The sequence below is a fragment of the Sturnira hondurensis genome, unplaced genomic scaffold (genome assembly GCF_014824575.4).
Source record: "Sturnira hondurensis isolate 20B ecotype Veracruz unplaced genomic scaffold, ASM1482457v3 Scaffold0009314, whole genome shotgun sequence".
Classification (NCBI taxonomy): Eukaryota; Metazoa; Chordata; class Mammalia; order Chiroptera; family Phyllostomidae; genus Sturnira; species Sturnira hondurensis.
The window spans coordinates 191,172-213,333 of NW_028081945.1; the positions used below are offsets into that span (position 1 = coordinate 191,172).

General features: G+C 40.8%; 1 long non-coding RNA gene and 1 pseudogene across 1 annotated transcript; one reads left to right on the forward strand and one right to left on the reverse strand.

The window, feature by feature from the left end:
• Positions 1–10,740: 10,740 nt before the first annotated feature.
• LOC118994402 (uncharacterized) lies at positions 10,741–16,364 on the reverse strand. Its single transcript, XR_005068041.1, has 3 exons — positions 16,255–16,364; positions 12,681–12,757; positions 10,741–10,936 (listed from the first exon to the last, which is right to left on the reverse strand). It is a non-coding gene; the product is annotated as an uncharacterized LOC118994402 (long non-coding RNA).
• A 2,362-nt stretch (positions 16,365–18,726) lies between these two features.
• Positions 18,727–18,826, forward strand: LOC118994453 (uncharacterized; annotated as a pseudogene).
• The last annotated feature ends 3,336 nt before the right edge of the window (positions 18,827–22,162 follow it).

Here is a 22,162-nt window from a genome sequence, read left to right on the forward strand (position 1 = left end):
TTTTCTTCTGGTCCACTCCCTTGATTTGAGTCCCAGTTTCCTTTCCATCACTATGGGTTTCCTGTGCATTTCCCTTCCTTTCAATTAGTTTAGCCTTCATATGTTCCTCTAATGTGTGACTATAATCAACCAGTTCTGTGAGCATCCTGATCACCAGTGTTTTGAACTGTGCATCTGAGAGGTTTGCTATTTCTTGGGTGGTTAGAGTTATCGGCTCTGGGGCTTTGAGTTCTTCTTGAGCCATATTTTGGACTGTTTGTGCCTGTTACATATGAGGAGTGGAGCCCTAGGTGTTCACCAGGGCGGGGCAACTCCGTTCCTGGGTTGTGATGCTGTATGTGGGGCCGGGGTCGAAGGAAAGCAATGGTGGTCCCCTGTGCCGCCTCCCACCACCAGGGCCCGTGCAGTCCTGTGCCGGTTTATCTGCATGCGAATGTGCAACTGTGGTCAGCCTGCACCGCACCCTCACTGGGTTCGCCACTGGGGCCTGCACAGTTCGCCACTGGGGCCTGTGTGGTCCATCTCACTGCTCACTCCTCTGCTGGTTTATCTGCACGCGAATGTGTGACCATGGTCAGCCTGCCCCGCACCCTCACTGGGTCCTCAATGCTACCCTGGCTGCCTGTGTGCCTGGATTGGGAGATCCTTCCTGCCAGACCCTGCTCCACTGCTGGCTCCGCCCCTCTTACAGGTCCCAGTTGAAGGGTTCCTTGTTGTCAGACTTTCGTATAGTTCAATTTTCTGTTCTTTGGCTGCGTCTTTGTTTACTAAACCTTTGTTGTATTCAAACGTGGTTGTGGGACAAGGCACAGTGTTTCCACCTATGCCTCCATCTTCGCAGAAGTCCGGATGTAACTTTAAAAGATATAAAGAGAACTAATCCATTCACACTAGCATCAAAAATAGTAAAATACATAGGAATACATTGAACCAAAGACGCAAAAGATTAGTACAATGAAAATTACAAAACTTTGATAAGAGAAATTGGAGATGACACAAATAAATAGAAAGATATTCATGTTCATGGATTAGAACAATGAACATTGTTAAAATGCCTACACTACCCAAAGTCATCTGTAGATTTAATGCAATACCTATAGGAAAGTCCACTGGTATTTTTCACAGAAATGAAAAAATTCTAAAATCTGTACAGAACCACAAAGGGCCCTGAAGAAAAAAAGAACAAAGCTGAAAGCACCACACTTCCTGATTTCAAACAATACTACAAAACTAAAATAATAAAACATTATAGTACTGGCATAAAAATACACACATAGACCAATGGCACAGAATAGAAAGCCCAGAAATAAACCCCCACATATGCAGTCAACTCATACTTGGCAAGGGAGTCAAGAACACTCAATGAGAAAAGGATCATTCCTTTAACAAATAATGTTTAGAAAACTGGATAACCACATGCAGAAAAATGAAACTGGACCACTATTTTACACCACTCACAAAAATGAACTCAAAATGGACTAAAGGCTTAAAAATGAGACATCATACCATAAGACTACCAGGAAAAAAAAGAGAAGCTCCCTGACATTAGTCTTGGCAATGATTTTTTTAATATGACACCAAAAGCACAAGCAACAAAAGTGAAAATGAACAACTTGGGCTACATCAAACTAAAAACAAAATCGACAAAATGAAAAAAGCAACCTATTGGATGGGAGAAAATATTTGCAAATCATAAATCATATAAGGGGTTAATACCCAAATATATATATATAGAAATATATATATATTAATATATATATATTAATATATAAATATATATATCTATTTCTATATATATATAGAGAGAGAGAAATATATATAATATATATATATTAAAAGTCACCCTGACTGGTGTAGCTCATTGGGTTGAGTGTCATCCCACAAGTCAAAAGGGTGCTGGTTGATTCCCAGACAGGCACACGCCTGGGTTGCAGGACAGGTCCCCAGTTGGGGGCATACAAGAGGCAACCTGGTTGATGTTTCTCTTTCACATCAATGTTCCTCTCCCTTTCTTTCATCCTCCCTTCCCTCTCTCTAAAAATAAATAAATGAATAATCTTTTAAAAATAAATAGATTCAAAAACTCAATAACAACCAAAAACCCCAATTCTATTTCTTAATGGGCAGAAAACTTAATAAACATTTTTCCAGAGACATACAAATGGAAGACAGGTACATGAAAAGATGCTCAACATCACTAACCATCAAGGAAATGCAAATCAAAACCATAATGAGATATGACCTCATATGTGGTAGAATAGCTACCATCAGAAAGACAACATAACTAAAATTGCAATTAGTACAAACTTGCAATTAGTAGGTAAGTAAGTACTGGAGATCTAATGCACAGCATGGTCATTACAGTCAACACTGTATTATCAACTTTAAAGTTGCTAAAAGGCTAGTTTTTTAACTTTTATTTCTTTATTTTTAGAGAGAGGGGAAGGGAAGGAGAAAGAAAGGGAGAGAAATATCAGCGTGTGGTTGCCTCTCATGTACCCCCTACTGGGGACCTGGCCCACAACCCAGGGATGTGCCCTGACTGGGAATGAAATCAGTGACTCTTTGGTTCACAGCCCATGCTCAATCCACTGAGCTATGCCAGCCAGGGCTAGATCTGTTTTTAAGATAGATTTTTTTTAAATTAGAAATCTATTAAGTTTTATTATAAAGGAATACATGTATATATTTAAAAAGCTAAAAATACAAATAAGCAAAAACAAAATACAATTTAAATACTTATAATTCCAACTACACAAAGTCAGTTATTGGTAACTCTATAGTCTCAGATTTTTCTGTGTGTACCAAAAGAAAAAAATCTAATGCCATATATGTTTTGGATTTAGATCTGCTTTTAGACAGCTTGACTTTAATTTTTTAAAGATTTTATTTATTTACTTAAGTTATTATTTATTATCATTATTTGAAAGTATATTTTATTGATTGTTATTATAGTTTTCCCAATTTTTCCCACTTTATTCCTCCTCCACCCTGAACCCCCTCCAACCCTCCAGCATTCCCCATGCTTAGTTCACGTACATGCGTTGTACATATAAGTTCTTTGAGTTCTCTGTTTGCTATATCATTTTTGACCTCTCCCATCTATTTAATGCCTACCAATTATGCTTCTTCTTCCCTGTACCTTTCTCCCCCATTCCTCCCTTTCCTCTCCCCACTGAAAATCCTCCATGTGATGTCCATTTCTCTTATTCTGTCCCTGTTCTAAGTGTTTGCTTAGTTTTTGTTTTCTTTGTTTCTCTTTCATTTTTTTAGGTTCATTTGTTGATAGTTGTGAGTTTGTTGTCATTTTACTGTTCATAATTTTGATCTTCCTTTTCTTAGATAAGTCCCTTTAACATTTCGTATAATAATGGCTTGGTAATGATGAACTCCTTTAACTTGACCTTATCTGGGAAGCACTTTATTTGCCCTTCCATTCTAAATGATAACTTTGCTGGATAGAACAATCTTGGATGTAAGTCCTTGCCTTTCATGACTTTAAATACTTCTTTCCAGCCCCTTCTTGCCTATAAGGTTTCTTTTGAGAAATCAGCTAATAGTCTTATGGGCACTCCTTTGTAGGTAAATCTTTCCTTTCCTCTTGCTTCTTATAGGATTTTCTCTTTATATTTACTCTTGGGTAACTTAATGATGATGTGCCTTGGTGTGTTCCTCTTTGGGTCCAACTTCTTTGGAACTCTCTGGGCTTCCTGAAAATCTATTTTTTTCACCAGATTGGGGGAATTTTCCTTCATTATTTGTTCAAATAAGTTTTCGATTCCTTACTGTTGTTCTTCTCTTTCTGGCACCCCTATAATTGGAATGTTTCAGGTTGTCCCAGAGGTTTATATGCCTTTCTTCACTTTTTTGAATTCTTGTTTCTTCATTCTGTTCCAGTTGGATGTATATTTCTTCCTTTTGTTCCAAATCATTGATTTGAGTCATGGTTTCCTTCCTGTCACTGTTGGTTCCCTGAATATTTTGCTTTATTTCATTTTGGGTATTTTCATTTGTTCTTTCATTTTTCAACCAAGCTCAATCGGTTCTGTGAGCATTTTGATTACCAGGGCTTTTTTTAAAGATTTTATTTATTTATCTTTAGTGGGGAAGGGAAGGAGAGAGGGAGAGAAACATCAATGTATGGTTGCCCCTTATGCGCCCTCTGTTGGGAACTGGCCCACAACCCAGGCATGTGCCCTGACTGGGAATTGAACCACAGTCTTCTGTTTCACAGGCCCATGCCCAATCCACTGAGCTATACCAGCCAGGGCTGATTACCAGGGCTTTAAATTCTCCATCAGACAGGCTGGCTATCTCCTCATTGCTTCGTTCTCTTTTCCAGGTTTTGCTGTTCTTTCATTTGGGCCCTACTTCTTCGTCTGGGCACACAACCATAAGTTGTAAGGGGGTGGGACTTTAGGTATTCAGTAGGGCAGGGCAAACCTCCTTGCTGCACTGTGGAGCTGCCTGTGGGGGAGGGGCCAGAGAGGAAACAATGCAGCTCCCCTACTCATCTCTAGCCCATTTTTCAACAAACTCTCATGTGAGACTGGGAGTTTCTCCCACTGACACAACCGCTGTAGTCCACAGTCAACTCTGAGTCTCAGTTTTCTCTTGTCAGCCCCTCCTGCACAGCCTTGCCACCTCACTACAACCAGCCCCACCTGAACGGTCCACTGCCTCACCATCATTTCTCTCCGTCTGTTGTCTTACTAGTCTAGTTGTTCTGTTCGACTGCTTCTTTAATTCCATGATTGTCAGAGTTCCATGCAGTTTGATTTTCTGGCACTTCTGGTCATTTACGGATTTTAGATTGATTCTTATCCTCCTTTTGCTTGTGCAAGGAAGTGAAGGGTTTCTAGCTATGCCTCCACCTTGGCTAGAACTCCCTATTTATTTTTAGGGAGAGAGAAAGAGGAGAGAAACATAAATGTGTGAAAGAAACATCAATCTTGCCTCTCACACAAACCTTAACCAGGGAACCAGGCCTGCAGCCCAGGCATGTGACCTAATTGGGAATCAAAACTTACTCAGCCAACTGAGCCACACCAGTCAGGGCCAGATCTAGATCTCAATTGTTCTCACCACACACACAAAAAAATAGAAATGAAAATTATGTCATGTGATTGAGGTGTTACATAATGCTACAGCAGTAATTATGCTGCAAAATATAACCTCATTAGAAGAACAATTGGGAGCATCCACAATGGGCTAAATAAACAAAGAACTCAGGTTGATTAATCAGCTAATACCAGCCAAATGGCATCTACATTGGGCTCTTTTAATGTCTTGAGTGACAAGATGACTGGACTGCTCATCCCATGGGCAGACTCTTCACCCCATAGTGCACACCCAAGAATAGATTCCCAAAGACTGGGCAGATAAAATGGATGAGTCCACAAACAACAAAGCAGAATGTCATAGGCACTGATGTGAAGCCAAGTGCTTATTTACAAATTTTTAATGGCCAAGTGCAGAATAGGAGAGCTGTAGTTTATCATCAGTTCACATAAAGAAAGAAGTGGGAGGGGGTTTTGTTCATTTAAGATCAATTTGAGTTAATAGTATGTTGTAGCTACACCCATCCCCCCAAAAAAGATATTTTGCATCTGAGCTATAAGCTTTGTGCCATGTAACAGGTACGCTATGAGGGAGGTACTGACAACTCACAATAAGCAATAGCTCAGAGAGGCCATGGCATAAGACAGCTTGTACATGACCAAGCCAGGACTCAAACCCAGGTCTCTAAATCTAAGCCCTGGCCTTTGCCAATGACATTCTGTCACTGCCAACTGGAGGGGGGCCAGAGAAAGGCAGAGCGAGAGAGGAATGTTCCAGAAGTGAGGACCCATGGGAACAGAACTGAAGCAGACACTCTCACCACTTGTTACACACCTCTGTGGTATAATTTCAGAAGTTAAACCAATGACCAAGCCCGGCAGGCCTTTACAGACTAATCAACAGTTGGTCATGAAGATAGAAAGTAATAATGAAAACCATAAACACTTTAACAATCATATAATTACTGTTAGTAAATAATAATCAATAAATAAATTGACATATTGTGGAGATACCACTTTCTCATCTAAGCCATCTATGCTCTCTCTGTCCTACCACCTATATTTGAGTTGACCTTCACCTATGGGAAAAAAAAACAAGCAGATATAACTCTATGGTCATTTTTGACCCAAGCAAGAATTCATAGGCTCAAAGTGGGGAGGTCAGATACATTGACCTTGAACTGTCCAGTTATAACCACTCAGACATTTCCAAACCATGACAGGGAATAGCACTAGGAAAAATTAACACTAAATTCTCAAGCAGGAGGTCAACCAAGTCAGCTTCATGAGACTGAAGCCCAGAAATTTTTCTTTATCCATTACATAGGAGAAAGCCACTTACTCCTTTGAGGGAGCTAGGCTGTGAGCCTGGAGTTTCCAGCTGCCATTCTGCTGCTGCATGAGGAAGGCCTGCCGGTAGTAAAGGCCACACAGAGGAAAGCACTGCTGGGAGATGGAGAGAATACCCTGGAATGATATTTGTACTGGTTATCTATTGCTATCAACAAACTACCCCAAAACATAGCATCTTTTAAAAATAGGTTATTGTTTATGCTATTAGTTGCCCCAATTTTCCCCCTCTCCCTCGACTGACCCCCCCAACTTCCATAGTCAATTTCCACATGGTTGTCCATGTCTATGGGAATTGTTCTTTGATTAATCCCTTCACCCTCTTTCAAACCATCCCCATCTCCCTCCTCCCCTTACCTTATTCCATGATTCTATGCCTCTGGTTCTATTTTGTTCATTAGGTTCCTCTTATAAGTGAGATTATATGGTATTTGTCTTTCACCAATGAGCTTATTTCACTCAGCCTAATGCTCTCCAGTTCCATCAATGCTGTCTTGAAGGGGAGGAGTTCCTTCATTCTTTCTTTCTGCTGTGTAGTATTCCATTGTGTAAATGTGCCACAGTTTTGTTTTGTTTGTTTTTTTATCCACTCATCTACTGATGGGCACTTAGGCTGTTTCCAAATCTTGGCTATTGTAAATAATGCTGCTATGAACATTGGGGTACAAAGGTTCTTTTGAACTGGGGTTTTGGGATTCTTAGAGTATTCTAAAGAGTGGAATTGCTGGGTCAAAAGGCAGTCCCATTTTTAATTTTTTGAGGAAATTCCACAGTTTTCCACAGTGACTGCACCAGTCTTCATTCCCACTAACAGTGCACAAGGATTCCCTTTTCTCCACATTCTCTCCAACACTTGTGGTTTGAAACCATAGTATCTTAAAGCAACAAACATTTATCATTTCACAGTATCTGTGGGCCAGGAACACTGGGTAGATGTTTCAGGCTCAGGGTCTCTCTCAAGGCTGCAGTCAAAATATTGACCAGGATGACAGTCTTCTAAAGATTCTGCTGGTGGAAGAGCTGCACTCAGATGGCTGCCTGAAGGTCTCAGAGAACCCACTTCCAAACTCATTCATGTGGCTGATGACCAGCCTCAGGTTCTTGCCGGTGGTTACCTGGAGACAACAGTTTCTTGCCACATGTGCCTTTTCACAGGGCTACTCACAACATGACAGCTTGATCTCCCCAGATCAAGGGCTCTGTGAGAAGAAGAGAAAGCAATGGCAAGCAAGACTAAAGTTACTGTTCATCTGTGACCTAATCTCAGAAACATCATCCTATCACTTTTTTAAACCTTATTCTATGTGTTAGAAGCAAGGCTCTAGGTTGAACCTATACTCAAGGGAAGGGTACTACATTTTGGAGACTGCTTAACAGACCAACACTTGAGCCCCTGGAGCCAGCCATACCTGAAGCCAGATACTTTCTAGTCTTTTCAGTTATGAGAAGTACTATAGTCTCTCTTTGCTGAAATAAGTTTGAGTTGGGTTTCTGTCACATCTTAGTAGCCCAAGGAGTTCTTCACAAATACATTAACACACACACTGAAACCAGAGTGGTGAGGGTGAGGTCATCAGGCTTTCCTTGCAGAGGACATGCAAGCCAACCAGGAGTCTTAAACATCCTATATGACCCTTAATGACATTTTTGAATTTATTTTTCCTGGATTTATTCTAGCATTCTGAGGTTCTTCTCAGTTAATTTAGCATGACTGTGTCAGTGTAAGCATGCCAAACTCAGAATTTTACTGCCAAAAATGACAGTGAAAAGAATTAGACCATCAGGAGTACAATTAGCTTGCCATGCTATTATCACTCCACAGCAGGAAAAGCTTGAAAAAGAAAAAAGGAAATTTAAAATAAAAATACATTTAGCTCAGTTAAGTGACAAATAATAAAATAAAATTACTATCCCAAATTTGATTTGTTTGCAATGCCAACTACATTAAAAAATAATGATATACAAATGATGCAGATATTTGACAATCACTTGCATAATTTTAGCAGAAAGAACCAATCATGTTTCTCTGGCTAATAAACTATGCGGTAGACAATAGTGAGACTTGAGTGAGACAATAGTGAGATTTCTATTTAGCACCCAATCATAGTAGATGATGTCATGTGTCTCCCAAACAGTCAACCATGAGGGGAAAAAAAGTCAGAAAAATCTATTTGCCTTAGAAAATATATAATCTGTACAGTATTCCCTAAGTTACACAATTTTTACTTCTTAAAAAATTTTAATCCTCATCTGAGGATATGTTTGTTGATTTTTTAGGGAGACAGAGACAGAATCATTGATGTGAGAGAGAAACATCAATCAGTTGCCTCCTATACTTGCCCCAACTGGGGATGGAACCTGAAACCTTTTGGTGGATGGCACTCCAACCAACTGAGCCACCTGGCTAGGGCAAATTTACTGTATTTAAAGAAAAAAAATCAGTAATTGTATTTTTAATATAACATTTTCACATGCACAGTGGTATTCTGCTTCCCTCTAAATTAGCCATTGTCAAGCTTCAGTGGGCTTCTCAGTCCATCTGGAGGGGGAGACTTGTTGAAACTCAGATGGCTGGACCCCACCCCTACAGTTTCTGATAGTGCTGGTCTGGGCTAAACCAGGGGTCTACATTTCTAACAACTTCCCTGATGCTTCTGCTACTTGGGCTTGGGGACCAAACCCTAAGAACCACTGTTCCAAATAAACAAACTCATTCCTCTCACGCTATTTGAGGCTCTTGCTCATTCCTGTAGCCTCTAGAACTCTCACCTCTCTTGGGCATTGCTGGTTCTCCAAACAACACCCTTCCTTTTTGCTTCAGAAATTTCCCCTAGCCTCAACAAAAGGCAACATGCACATACTAACTTCCTCAAACAATCTCAGATTTCCCCTTCACTAAAGGATTTCTGTAGTTTCACTTTGAAAGTAGGAGTTGTAGATACCATGTGAATGAACTCTTTCTTAGAGTAACAAAACTGGAACTAGAATACTTAGTTTAAATTATTAGCAACGTAGGATTTAATTGATTTATATAGCCTATGAGAACTTTTTTACCTAAGTGATATTGTACTAATTTAAGTTAATTTGTTATTGTAGTAAACAATTGTTTGGAAAAAGAAGAGTGAAAGAATTCAAACAAACTAGATTTCCATGACACTCAGGGACAATGATTTCTTAAATTAAATCTTTTTCCTTTCTGTGCAACCAACTTGTGTTTAGACAGAGCCTAGGTATGTATAGTCAAAGAGGAATTCTATTCAAAATGGATGAAATGGATTATTTAATTAGTTGCACAACAAAGAAATGCCATCCAATTTTATATGTCAAAGAAACTTTGAAGTTTCCATCCACTATCACTAAATGAACAGAAAAAAATATTCAAAAATTATGTATTTCTTTGCCTTTATTCACCAAACTGCTAAAGCAATTTTTCAGAACCACCCAAACTGTAGATGGTGGTTTCGATGGCTTGCTAACAGAAATACTGTCGTATTTATTCTTATCTCCATTTAAAATGGAATTGATCTGTAGGTTTTCTGTTTTGATTTCTTATGTTTAGGATTTCCCTTCTTTGATGAATAAATAGATGACTAAAATTCACCCTGGCAAGAACTGCTGTACTTTCCACCCTGTATATAGTACTTCATACATAGTTGAGCATCCTAACTTAAAAATAAAAGTAACTTCAGCCTCACTATCAAGTACTCACTAATTTATTCATTCATTCAGATATTTATTAAGCACCTCCTAGGTACTAGGGATGAAAAAGTGAATAATGTGTGGTCCCTGCCTCAAGAAGTCTACAGTCCAGTGAAAGAAATGCCCAGAAATGGATGGGTCCAGGGGTCCAGGCTGAAGACCTGCACTTGGTGCCAGAGCACATGGGGACTGGCTGCCGTGCACCCCGGGGCTGGGTGTGGACTGAGAAGTAGAAAAGGAACCGAGAGGAATGCCAACATTTAGGAAGAGAAGACAAACCTTGCATGATGAGGGGCAGGGGTTATGTCGTGGAAGCCAAAGGAATCATGTCCAGGAGGGAAAACGCTTAAAATGGTAAGATGCTGTGGGGAGTCCCAGTGAAACAGGCCTGAAAAGAGTTGTTGGGGTTAGAGGTGGTGTTGGTAGAGGGGTGGGGGGGACTCAATGCCAGAGCTGAGGAGCAGACATGAAAGGATTTGAAGGAGACCAGCAGAGAGAAATTCTTCCCATACTAAAGAGCTGATGAAAAAGCTTTCCTGGTTAAAGAAAGTGCTCCTCACTGGGAGCGAAGGGCAGCCAAACATTTACCATGAATAAAATGAATCTTAAGCTTCAGGCTGCTCACCTGCATGGACCCCTGCCAGGCCCTGGAAAGGGGCCTAGTAATGGGTTTGTTACTACATGGTGACATGTTTTTGTAAAATTTGTAAGACATTTGAGCTGCAACTGGTTAAGAACACTGTCTCTTTCCATTCTGACTTTCTCTCCTTCCTATTTGTCCTCCTGCCAGTTGTGTTGGACTGGCAGGACACAGGATTGTGAGGTACCTGTGTAAAGAGAAGTTGGTTGAGTTCAGTGGGATATATTTGTGTGGTTTACAGTTACTTTCAAATAGGGCTAAAGCTGTAGTTAGCTGTCCTGGTGTAAAAATGTCTTCCAGGAATATTCCTACCATCCACTGTGACTACCTATCCAAGGTCATGACCCAGGGGCCCTGTCAGAGGTGGGGGTTTTTTTGTTTTGTTTTGAACCAGATTGTTGCCATAAAACCTTCAGTTGGAGTGCCAGGGGAGTTTCGCCCAATGGCCAAAATGGTAGCTGAGGGAGGTTCTTACACTAAGCGTGTGAAAGCTATAGATGTGAATGGATAGGTGGACCAAAAGTTGGAAAGATGAATGAATATGGCCCCAAATGTGCCAAAAGCTAGAAAAATAACTGGGTGAGGAAAAAGCCCTCCCCTCTGTATCCTTACAAGAACTATGGGCTTGAGCAGGCGGATTCAGATGGTCTTTGAGATGGGAGTCCGCCATTCTCTCAGGTTGTACAGTACCTGAACAAACCTGTTTCCATTTGCACAAGCACCTGCCTCAGGAGTCTGGCTTTTTGTGGTAACAGGCAGCCGAACCTCTGTTTTTGTTAGATAACAATATGAACATGTCCTATCGTAGCCAGCTTGGAAGTATGTGGCTAGGTAAGGAGAAACTAAACTTGAAATGCATGGGCCCAGAAACTAGACTATGGGAAATTCTTCCAACTTTCATAATTCATCATGAAAAAATTTATTTGAGGATTTCCCAACTTTTACAAGTTTATTCTAAACTTCTAAATCGCATTACCAATAATGTACTATGAAGCTGAAAGTAACTTTTCTAAAATTTTAGAAGTTAAAAAAAGAATTTGGATCAAACCATGCTAAAAGGAAAGGTGTATTTATCTGTCTTCGTCCATTCAAGCTACTACACCATAGGCTCAATGGCTTAAACAGCAAACATTTCTCACTGTCCTGAAGGCTGAGTGTATGGTGAGAGCCTGCTTCCTGTTCACAGACCCCCATCTTCAAGCTCTGTCCCCAGGTGGTAGAAAGGCAAGACAGCCCTCTGGAGGCTCCTTAGTAGGGCTCTAATGACATTCACGAGGGCTCTGAACTTGTGATCTAATCACATACCAAAGGCGTCCCTTCCAAACACCATCACATTGGAGATCAGGCTTTAACACGTGAATTGGGGGGAAGAGGACACGAACGTCCAATCCACACCACTACCCTTCTGTCATCTCTTATACAATGACATCACAAAGTCTTTTACACATTAAGATGTGCTCAAAGAGTATGCAGCCAGAAATACAGGAAAATAAGCATTCTAGAGGAGCATTGAGCAGTTGATGAATTTTGTTCTATTGCTGATTTTTGTGACATTTCTGGTATTTATTAGCTTAAACTTTTTAAAATTTTTATGACCACTTTTTTATTCTAAATATCCACTTTCACATCTAGTTTTTATTTCTAATTTTGTGGTCTTTTTCTTTATAGTATAAACACACACACTATATAAGCTTCAGGCCCCCCAAAACCTGGGTCTGCCCCCTGGTGTCAGGCTTCACGGGAGGGACCTTGAAAGAAGGGACAGAAGGGTGAGTGCCCAGCATGTCTTGGGATGGATTCCTTCCCCTCCCTCTCCCAAACTGGCAGAGACAAACTCACACAAGTTTCTGACCTTCTAGAAAGGGTTTTAAGCTCTGAGTTCCTAGGAAGAGGTTGCATGTCCTCAGGAATGGCCTGAAGAGGTGACCTACCTAGCAGCACCTGTCACCACATTTCCAGTCCCTCCATGACTCAGGGCCAGGTGAAGCCAGCCAGGGTCAGTAGGTGCCTGTAAGAAATAATAGCTGCTGCCTCTACTGCTTCAGGTGTTAAATCAAGTAGTATTTTCAAAATTCTCCTTGGACATAGAAGGAACTAGAGATGGAGGCAGGGAAAATCCATGGGGGTTGACTAGATCTGACTGATTGGTGGAGGCAGATGACTGACTCTCACCCAGCCACAGCTCCCCTGGGTTTAAGTATCTATATTCATGCTCATCAGCTCTCTCTCCTATAAGGCTGTAAACTCCTTAAGGTTGGTGGTCAGCAACTTTGTCCATCAGTGTCTACGTAAAAAAAGAAAATTATAAACTTTGGAAACTTGATTCAACCTTGGTTAGGATGAAATCAGAGGCTACACGTTCCAAAAATGGTTAAGGATCTTTAAGTAAAATAAAATTATTATTATTGCAAATACTTCGAAAATACCAAGCCTATAGCTAATTTTGAAGACACCAAAAATACAAAAATTAGCCAAGTTGGTGAAGAAGCCCTTTCAAGCCAAATCATAAAATTGGGTCCTTAGTTTGCCATAAATGTTCATGTGAAATTCTATTTTAGATGCAATGATATACTGTTACATAAGCCTTAACCTAAAGATTACTCCGTGACTCGTACTTTTCACTACAGAAAATTAAACTTGCTGCCTTGGCCAGGTGGCTCAGTTGGTTGGAGTGTCATCCTATATACCAAAATGTTGTGGGTTCTATCCTAGGTTGGGGCACAGACAAGAAGCAGCCAATGGACACTTCTCTCTCACCTGATGTTTTTCTCTCTCCCCCTTCCTCTCTAGCTAAAGTCAATAAACATATCCTTGAGTGAGGATTAAAAAAAGAAAGAAAAACTGAAGTTGCTCATTTTACATTTGTTATGGAAACTCTGGTTTGCCATTAATCTTGTATTGTTTATCCCAGTATATGACTTCTCTGATCTTATTACAAAAACCAAGCCAGCATTATAAAAGTGGCACAGATTCACTTGGGATTTGAAACATGACAGAACAGATCCATTGCGGGCAACAAGAAACTGTTACCAAATGGACCCCCGCTCTCCCAGGGTCCCCCTGTATTAGGTTCGCCTTGCCTACCACCAGGGAATTATAGCTCTCAATGCCCAAGATTGGTGAAAAGGAAAGGAACTATTTATTCAAACATTATACAGACTTAGAGTAATGACTTAATGTCTTCATTAAAATCCTAAAGTCCCTTAAAACACCTGCAAACATACACAGTCCTTCCTTACCCTCTTTGCCCAGTTAGGGGTACCATATCTCAGGAAAATAAATAGAAGTCCGTGACTCTGGTAGCCCCCAGGTCCTCCCAGTAATCCGTACTCGGCAGGCAGGCCTCCCTCAGTTCCCAGAAGGATCACTGTGATCTCCAGCTCTTAATCCAAACCTGCGTGGCACTTTCTCATGGCCCACCAGCGAGAGTCCTTTCACCCCTTTCCTTCCTGCAACATCTCTCCTGCATTCTTTCAAACTGCTAAGAGAGACCTCTGCATTCTGCTACATTTGCTTTCCAGCATCCTAAGCTGCATGGCAAAGGGAACCCCAAAACTGTGTGGTTCCCCCAAAACCACGTAGTTCCATACCTGGCCAAAACTGCTTGGCTCCTCCCACATGGCTGTCTGCTCGGTTTAAATCCTGGCACCAATTTTCTGAATCCCCATTTCGGACTTCTCCCACAATTGGCTACACCTGCCAGCATTCCCACATTTTTTCCAGCTTTTCTGGGCTGCCATAGTAAGTCCGGGTAGGTGTGGCCCCTGGCGTGGAGCCAACCACTCCAAGCTCTCCTGGGGAAGCTGTGACCAGGGGGAGTTGCCTCCCACTCCCATCCCCCTGGCTCAGAGCTTGGCCCCAGCTACTTAACATATCTATGAAATCAGTCAAATGTTATAGATATGTTAAATGACCGTTCTTGTGGTTATTTGCAAAACTGTTGGTATGCAAAATAACTCTCAATTGCCCTGTTCCATGTGTCCCCCAGTTCAGACTTGATGGGGTGAGGACATCTATATATTTTTCAATATTTCCTGGACACCCCAAGTCTGGAACCCATTACAAACCCCTCTTTCGGGCGGCCCTGGCTACACCCTGTTACAGAATAAGCAATGTGAACTCCTCCTCATGTAAGTCATGCAAGTTACCTGTGTGTGTGTTTTGTTTTGTTTTTAATGTTATGGCAGAACTGGTTTGAAATGCAGTGAACTATATATTCTTCCAGTTGGGTTCTAGTGTCTAGAAGAGTGTGTGGGACCGAGGTGTTCAGTAAATATTTGTTGGCTGACTTACTTATTTGTTGACTTCTCTTCACAGTTATTTAAAACTGTTCATTTTTCAAACACATAATTTAGTATTACAAAGGGGGCTGAATCCAGTCAGAGATGAAATGTGGTCATTAATATATCCTTTAAAACTGTTGATCTCTATGACTGCTCTAACATGTAGAGGTTAATCAGCTCATACAGATGAGTCAGTAAATCAGGAGGCCACTAGAGGGCAACAAAGGGCCAGGAATCTATGGCTGAACCAAAAAAGTCAAGTGAGGGGGAAGTAATGACCCGATTCCCATTTAGGGTCCAACTTGCATAAGCCAAAGGACAGAGGTGAAAACATTATTCCAAACTGATGAAGACAGAGCTGAGGAATTTAAACATTTTAATCCAAACAGACAAAGAGTATAGATAAGGTAGGAAACATTTAAAAGCTATGGATACAGGAATTAGAGAACAATAGTGTTACTAGAAAGGTTAAATGTAGGGTTGAAAATATTAAGGACCTTAGAGAATATGCAAAACCAAGGTCCTGAATCACTAAAAATTCAAGAATTTAACTATAGACAGCAGAGGGCACATGGTCTAGGACTGCCTCTCTCAACATAAGTAAATAACTGATTTGAATCACCTGCAGTGACTATACATTCATAAACTGAGTCTTGTGGTAAAGGAAAAACATTTTAGGCAACTAGGATCCCACTAACCTTCTGCATTGCGTGTCTTCCCAAAAAGCAGTAATCACTTACTGTGAGATCTCAACCTCTCTACCTCTCAGGTTCCTCAGCTATTAAGTAGAGATAGTGATAATCAAAGGCATTTGGATTTTACATGAAGAATTAAATTAAAAAACTCACATTTTGGAAGACTCAATAAGTTAAGGCTGATCCAGGCAAAGAATATCAAGCATTTCCATTACTAGGCTGGCACAGTTTATAATGCATTCAACAAGCCAACCTTGAACTTAGATGATTCTTGACAAAATTTGGTTGGGGGTGGTATAAATATTTGCTTCATTTCAAAATTTTCACATAACCTGAGACTTTATTAATATTTTTATTATATAACATCAAATTTCCATTAAATAAGTAGTAACTAATTAATTTTAATGAGATAGGCACAAAGGACCCAGAGTAGACCATTACAAATATTTTTATTGGTCAGCTATTGCTGTTTAACAAAACACTCAAACTCAGTGGCTTAAAACAACATTTTGTTAGTTCATACTTACCTGCCAGTAAGCTGGGGAGTTGGCTAATCTAGGCCAGGCTTGAGTGGGCAATTCTGCTGGCCTCAGCAAGGCTCACTCAAACATCTTGGGTCAGCTCCCCATACTGATCATCCCCCTAGGATTAGCAAACCAGTCTCAGCATGACCCATTCATGGAAGTAGCAAAAGTACAAGAAAATAAGTGAAAACACACGAAAATTCATGAGACCCAGGTATGGAACTAGAAGACCATCACTTCTGCCTCATTCCATTGACCAAACCAAATCACATGGCCAAGTCCAGGTTCAAAGATGGGGAAACAGAATCTGCTGTCATATACTATGTATCTTTTTCTTAATTGTATGTCTCCCACAACTAGAATATGAATGCTCGAAGAATAGGGATACTGTCTGCCTTATTCCCATCTTACTAGTGAGAAAACTAAGGCATGGAGAGGTTGCATAGCTATGAAGTGGTAGAGCCAGAATTTGAATGAAAACATTCTGACTCTGAAGTCCATGCTATTGATCATTATAATATATTATCCGTCTTAATAAAAAGATGGGTAAGTAATTGGATGTTGTAGAAGACTTAAATATTGTAATGCTTTTTTCACTGAAGCCAGAATGTTTACTGGAGGCATCAAATCAATGTGTTTACTATTAAATGAGATGGTAACAGAGAAGAAAAGCATTGAGAAAACTGCACTGCCCTGACCAGTGTGGCTCAGTTGGTTGGGCATCATTTTACAAAGCAAAAGGTCATCTGTTATATTTCTGGTCAGGGCACATGCCTGGGTTGTAGGTTTGGCACATACGAGAGGCAACCTCAATGACTGTCTTATCGATGTTTCTCTCCCTCTCTTTCTCCCTCGCTTACCCTCTTTCTAAAAATATATAAATAAAATATTTTAATACTTAAAAAAAGAAAGAAAACTGCACTTACTAGGAAAGCCACATGAGTTCCTGAGACAACCCAGAGAGGCCATCTTTCCACCCCTCTGCTTCAGCTTTACTAGGAATACTACAACCAGCTGTGAATACCAGTCTTCAAGACTATTTCCACACCACCTCTGGAAATGCATGTCAGTGTCTCATAATTCCATTAGCAGTTCTCTTACTGCAAGACCTAACCTGTTCAATTTAATTGCACAGTAACTTGGATCAGCTCTTTTCCATTCAGTTTAGATCAAAGGTTGCGAATCGGTGGACAATGGGCCAAAACCAGCCTACAGAAATATTTTGTTTTCCCTGCACTGATGAAAGTGCTGCCACAGTTGCCAACACATAAAAAATAAGGACAGTTATATTAAAAATCCAGCTATTGTTGAAATAAGTTCCATGAAAAAATTTGCTTATCTTATCTGTGAAAGTCTGATGAAAGTCACCTATAAAACTTTCTGAACTTGGTGTTTTCTTTAAGGGATCATGTTCACTGATTTAAGTTATTTAAGGATCATAAGACTACTCTTTTCAAAATTTATTCCTGGGTAAATGAAAGTTATACTTTTCTATGAATTTAATCATTTAAACTAAGTCTTCAGATGTATTGACAAAAGGTTGCTCATACATCCTTTTATTATTATAACATCTGCAGTATCTGTAGTTCTATTTCCCTTTTCATCTTTTCTTTATTTATATCTCTTTTTTATATGAAATAATTTTGCCTGAAGTCAATTTTATTGCTGTGAATAGTTCTTGGTTTTGTTTCTCTTCTTGATCATATTTTTATTTGGTCAGTAATTCTTATTTCTAAACTACTACTTTTCTTTGTGTTTGATATGCTAGATTTATTATTAAATTTTTGAAGCTGGAATCTTACCTCATAATGGTTGATCCTTTCTTTTCTGATATAAACATTTAAGCTATCAATTTCTGGGTAGCATTTAACTGCACTTCACAAATTCTGATACTTGGTGTTATACTGTTCAATTCTAAATAAATTTCAATTTACACTATGATTCTTTTTTTTGACCCATAAGTTGTGGTGGATTTGGTAAATTGCCATTTATTATCAATGTCAAACCTCTATCTTGTTGCCTTTCAATCTTTCAGAGTCTGGAAATACGAAAGGTTCATATGTCAAACTTCCTTACAGATATAGTTACATATATGACTTAAGTTCTTCCACTGGCTGCACCAACACGTGATTTGAAAGGTGGAACAAAAGTAAACCACGGGGACAGTAAAAAATGGCAACCCAAGAGGCTCCTTAGCTCCCGCTCCTCCCACAGACACACTGGATGAATAGATAGATACACACAGAGCAATTCACTCTGAAAAAAATCTGGAAACTACCTGAGTGACTCCTATTCACTAAGAAAACAAGAAAACACTCACATCGAAACACGTAAGAAAGGATGAGACACTCTCTCTATAAACCCCATAACAGCATATAATCTGAGGAAACCCCCAACCCCTACATTCACCCTTTGTAGTGAAGAGGTTGGATCCCACGTTTAGAGCCTCAACTTTTAAGACTACCACCTAAGGGCATGCTTCAGCAGCATGTATTCCAAAAATGAAAACAACACAGAGATTAGCTTGGCCCTGTGCAAGGATGACATGCAAATTTGTGATGCATTCCATGTTTTTGCACAGGAAATACAGTCAATAATATTGTAATAACTTTGTACAGTGGCATGGTTACTAGACATATTGGGGTGATCACATCTCAAGGTATATAAATATAAATCACTATACTATATACCTGCAATGAATATAAATTCATACAATATGTCAACTATACTTTAATTTAAAAAAAGAATCCACCAGAGATACAGATCCCCAAAACAGTGAGCACTGAAAGACAACAGGACTTGAATCCATGAGACCCACAAAAGTATAGCTAGCAAGGAAGCAGTTATTTTTTTATTGATTGATTGATTATAGAGAGAGAGGAAGGAGGAGAGGGGAAGAAAGAGAAAGAGAAACATCAATTTGTTGTTCCTCTTTCGTATGCATTCATTGGTTGCTTGCATATGTACCTTGGCTAGAGATTAAACCCACAACCTTGGTGTGTGGGAATAGCACTCTAACCAAGTGAGCCACCTGGCCAGGGCTGCAAGGAAGCAGTTATTAAAAGGATCAGGGGGGATCTAAGATGGCTTTGGAGTAGGTGGAAGTTACATACACCACCTCTCAGGACCAAACCAGAATCACAACTAAATTACAGAATAATCAACCTATTTAACCAACTGGAGACTAGCGGAACAGAAATCCTAATAATCGAGGATTTCCAGGAGAAACCACATTGAGACTGGTAGGAGGGGCAGATACATGAAAAGGGCTGGCCCCACATTCATATGCAACTGTTGAGAATCTGGAGGGATATCTCAGTTGCAAGGGACCCTCCCAAAGAGTGAGGGTTCTCAACCCCATGCCAGGCTCCCCAACCTGAAGCACCAGAGTGGATAAGAGGTGCCCACATAATATCTGGCTATCAGTGGGGATTCTGCCCACCAGGGAGAGACAGGTGACTGCTAGAAACTCAGATGCCCTCTTAAAGGGCCAGCGCACAAAATCTGATTCAGTCACTCACCCTGTTGCTCCAGGGGAAAGCAGCTCAGAGCAGAATGGAGTCATACAGGGAGAGATTGGGTTGTGTGGCCTGAGGAAGAGGGCTACAAAGACAGCCAGCAGGGTCCCTGTGCTGACTCTCTCTCCTACATCTCCCACAGATACCATCTTTCCTGGGTCAAGCACTCCCCTCCACAGGGTATCAGCCTGGGACAATGCACTAGCCCCACCCTCTGAGCTCCCTGTGGCCCTACTCTGCCATGCTCATGGCCTGCAGAAGAGTCCACTGGCTGCAGCCAGCCTAGGCCCAGGATGCAGACTTTTCTGGAGGGCTCTTGAGGAGGTCCGGGCAGACTCATGTGATGTCAAGACTCGGTTGTGTGGCTCTAGAGTGAGGGCCTTGTTTCTCCTCACACACTTGACCAATGCCACCATTCCTGTGCATAAGTCTCCCTCCACATCACCAAATCTTGGTCTGTTTTAGCCCAATCAATTCTGCTGGCCTCACCCTGATGACTTACTGAGGCGCCACCCCACCACAACGGTCCACGGATACCAGGTGAGTGACAGCTGGTGTTGGTGTACCTGGGATTTTTGCTGAGTGGTCTCAGACCCATGACTGGTTCCATGTTTAACCTATGTCAGTTTGGTGAACACTACTCACCCCATCCTGGTGATTCACTGAGAATCTAACACACAATTTGTGTACTGCCAGAGGCTCTTTCAGTCACTGAACCTAATAGGCAGACAGCAAGCAAAGGTGAATCTCAGGCTGTTTTGGGCCTTTGTTGACCTGCCCTGGGCTCAGTGTCAGCCTTGATACACAGCTTGGCCCCTCTCCTATGCACCAAGGAAAGCAGAAGCAGCCACAAACTGTGGATCACTCTGTGGCACCTGAAAGATAGCCCAGGGCCAAACACAGGCAGCGTCTGACATTGACATGCATCTGCAACCCTTGCAAGAGGCCCCAGAACTAACACACCTGGTGATGGACTACCAACTATGGAGAGTATGACCCAATTAACTTCAAAGTGGCATATCCAAAGGGAAGATCTCCACAGGCACCAGATCCTGCTGGGGTGAATTCCACTTTATGGTGTCAACCCTGCACAGTAGCTTATACACTTTGGTTATGGTCAATCCTCATACTCAGCTGGCCTTAGGGTTGACTCCACCCATGGACTAGCCAGTGACAATCAAGACTCAACTACAGTAGGAGGGTTTACATAATCCACTCAAGGGACATTTCTTAGGAGCACATGGCTTGGGTGATCAGGGGGACTGAGCTACTGAGCCCGACAGGATACCTACTACATAAGGCCACCCTACCAAGATTGAGAGACATAGTAGGTCAACCTAATGCACGGAAACAAACTCAGACAGGCAGTAAAAATGAGGAGACAAAGAAACATGTCCCGAATGACAGAACAGAAGAAATCCCCAGAAAAAGAACTAAATAAAATTAAGTAAAGCAACTATTACATACTGAGTTCCAGACAATAATTACAAGGATGCTCAAGCAAATTAGGGGAAAAATGGATGAACTCAATGAGATCTAAAAACAAAGAAATAGTAAACATAACAAAGGACATAGAAAACATTAATAAGTCAGAAATAAAGAATACAATATTTCAAACAAAGAAATACTAGAAGGAATCACAGGAGACTAGATGTAGCAAAAAACTGAATCAGCAATTTGGAAGACAAGGTAGAATAGAACTAAGCAGAACAAATTTTTTAAAAATATATTTTATTGATTATACCATTACAGTTGTGCCATTCCCCTCCACCCAGCACACCCCCTCCCCCTTCCCCCCCTTTAGTTTATGACCACGTGTCTCAAGTTCTTTAGATTCTGTATTTCCCCTACCATTATTGCCCTCCCCCCTACCTATTTTCTACCTACTGTCTATGCTATTTTCTGTACCTTCTCCCCCCTTCTCCTCCTCCAACTCCCCTGTTGCTAACCCTCCATGTGATCTCCATTTCTATGGTTCTGCTCCTGATCTAGCTGTCCTCTTGGTTTGCTTTTGTTTTAGGTGTGGTTGTTGATAACTGTGAGTTTGCTGTCCTTTCACTGTTCATATTTTTCATCTTCTTTTTCTTAGATAAGTCCCTTTAACATTTCACATAATAAGGGCTTGGTGATGATGAACTCCTTGAATTTGACCTTATCTGAGAAGCACTTTATCTGTCATCCTTCCATTCTAAATGAAAGCTTTGCTGGATAGAGCAATCTTGGTTGTAGGTCTTTGGATTTCATGACTTGGAATACTTCTTTCTAGCCCCTTCTTGCCTGCAAGGTCTCTTTTGAGAAATCAGCTGACAGTCTGATGGGAACTCCTTTGTAGGTGACTGTCCCCTTATCTCTTGCTGCTTCTAGGATTCTCTCCTTCATTTTCATCTTGGCTA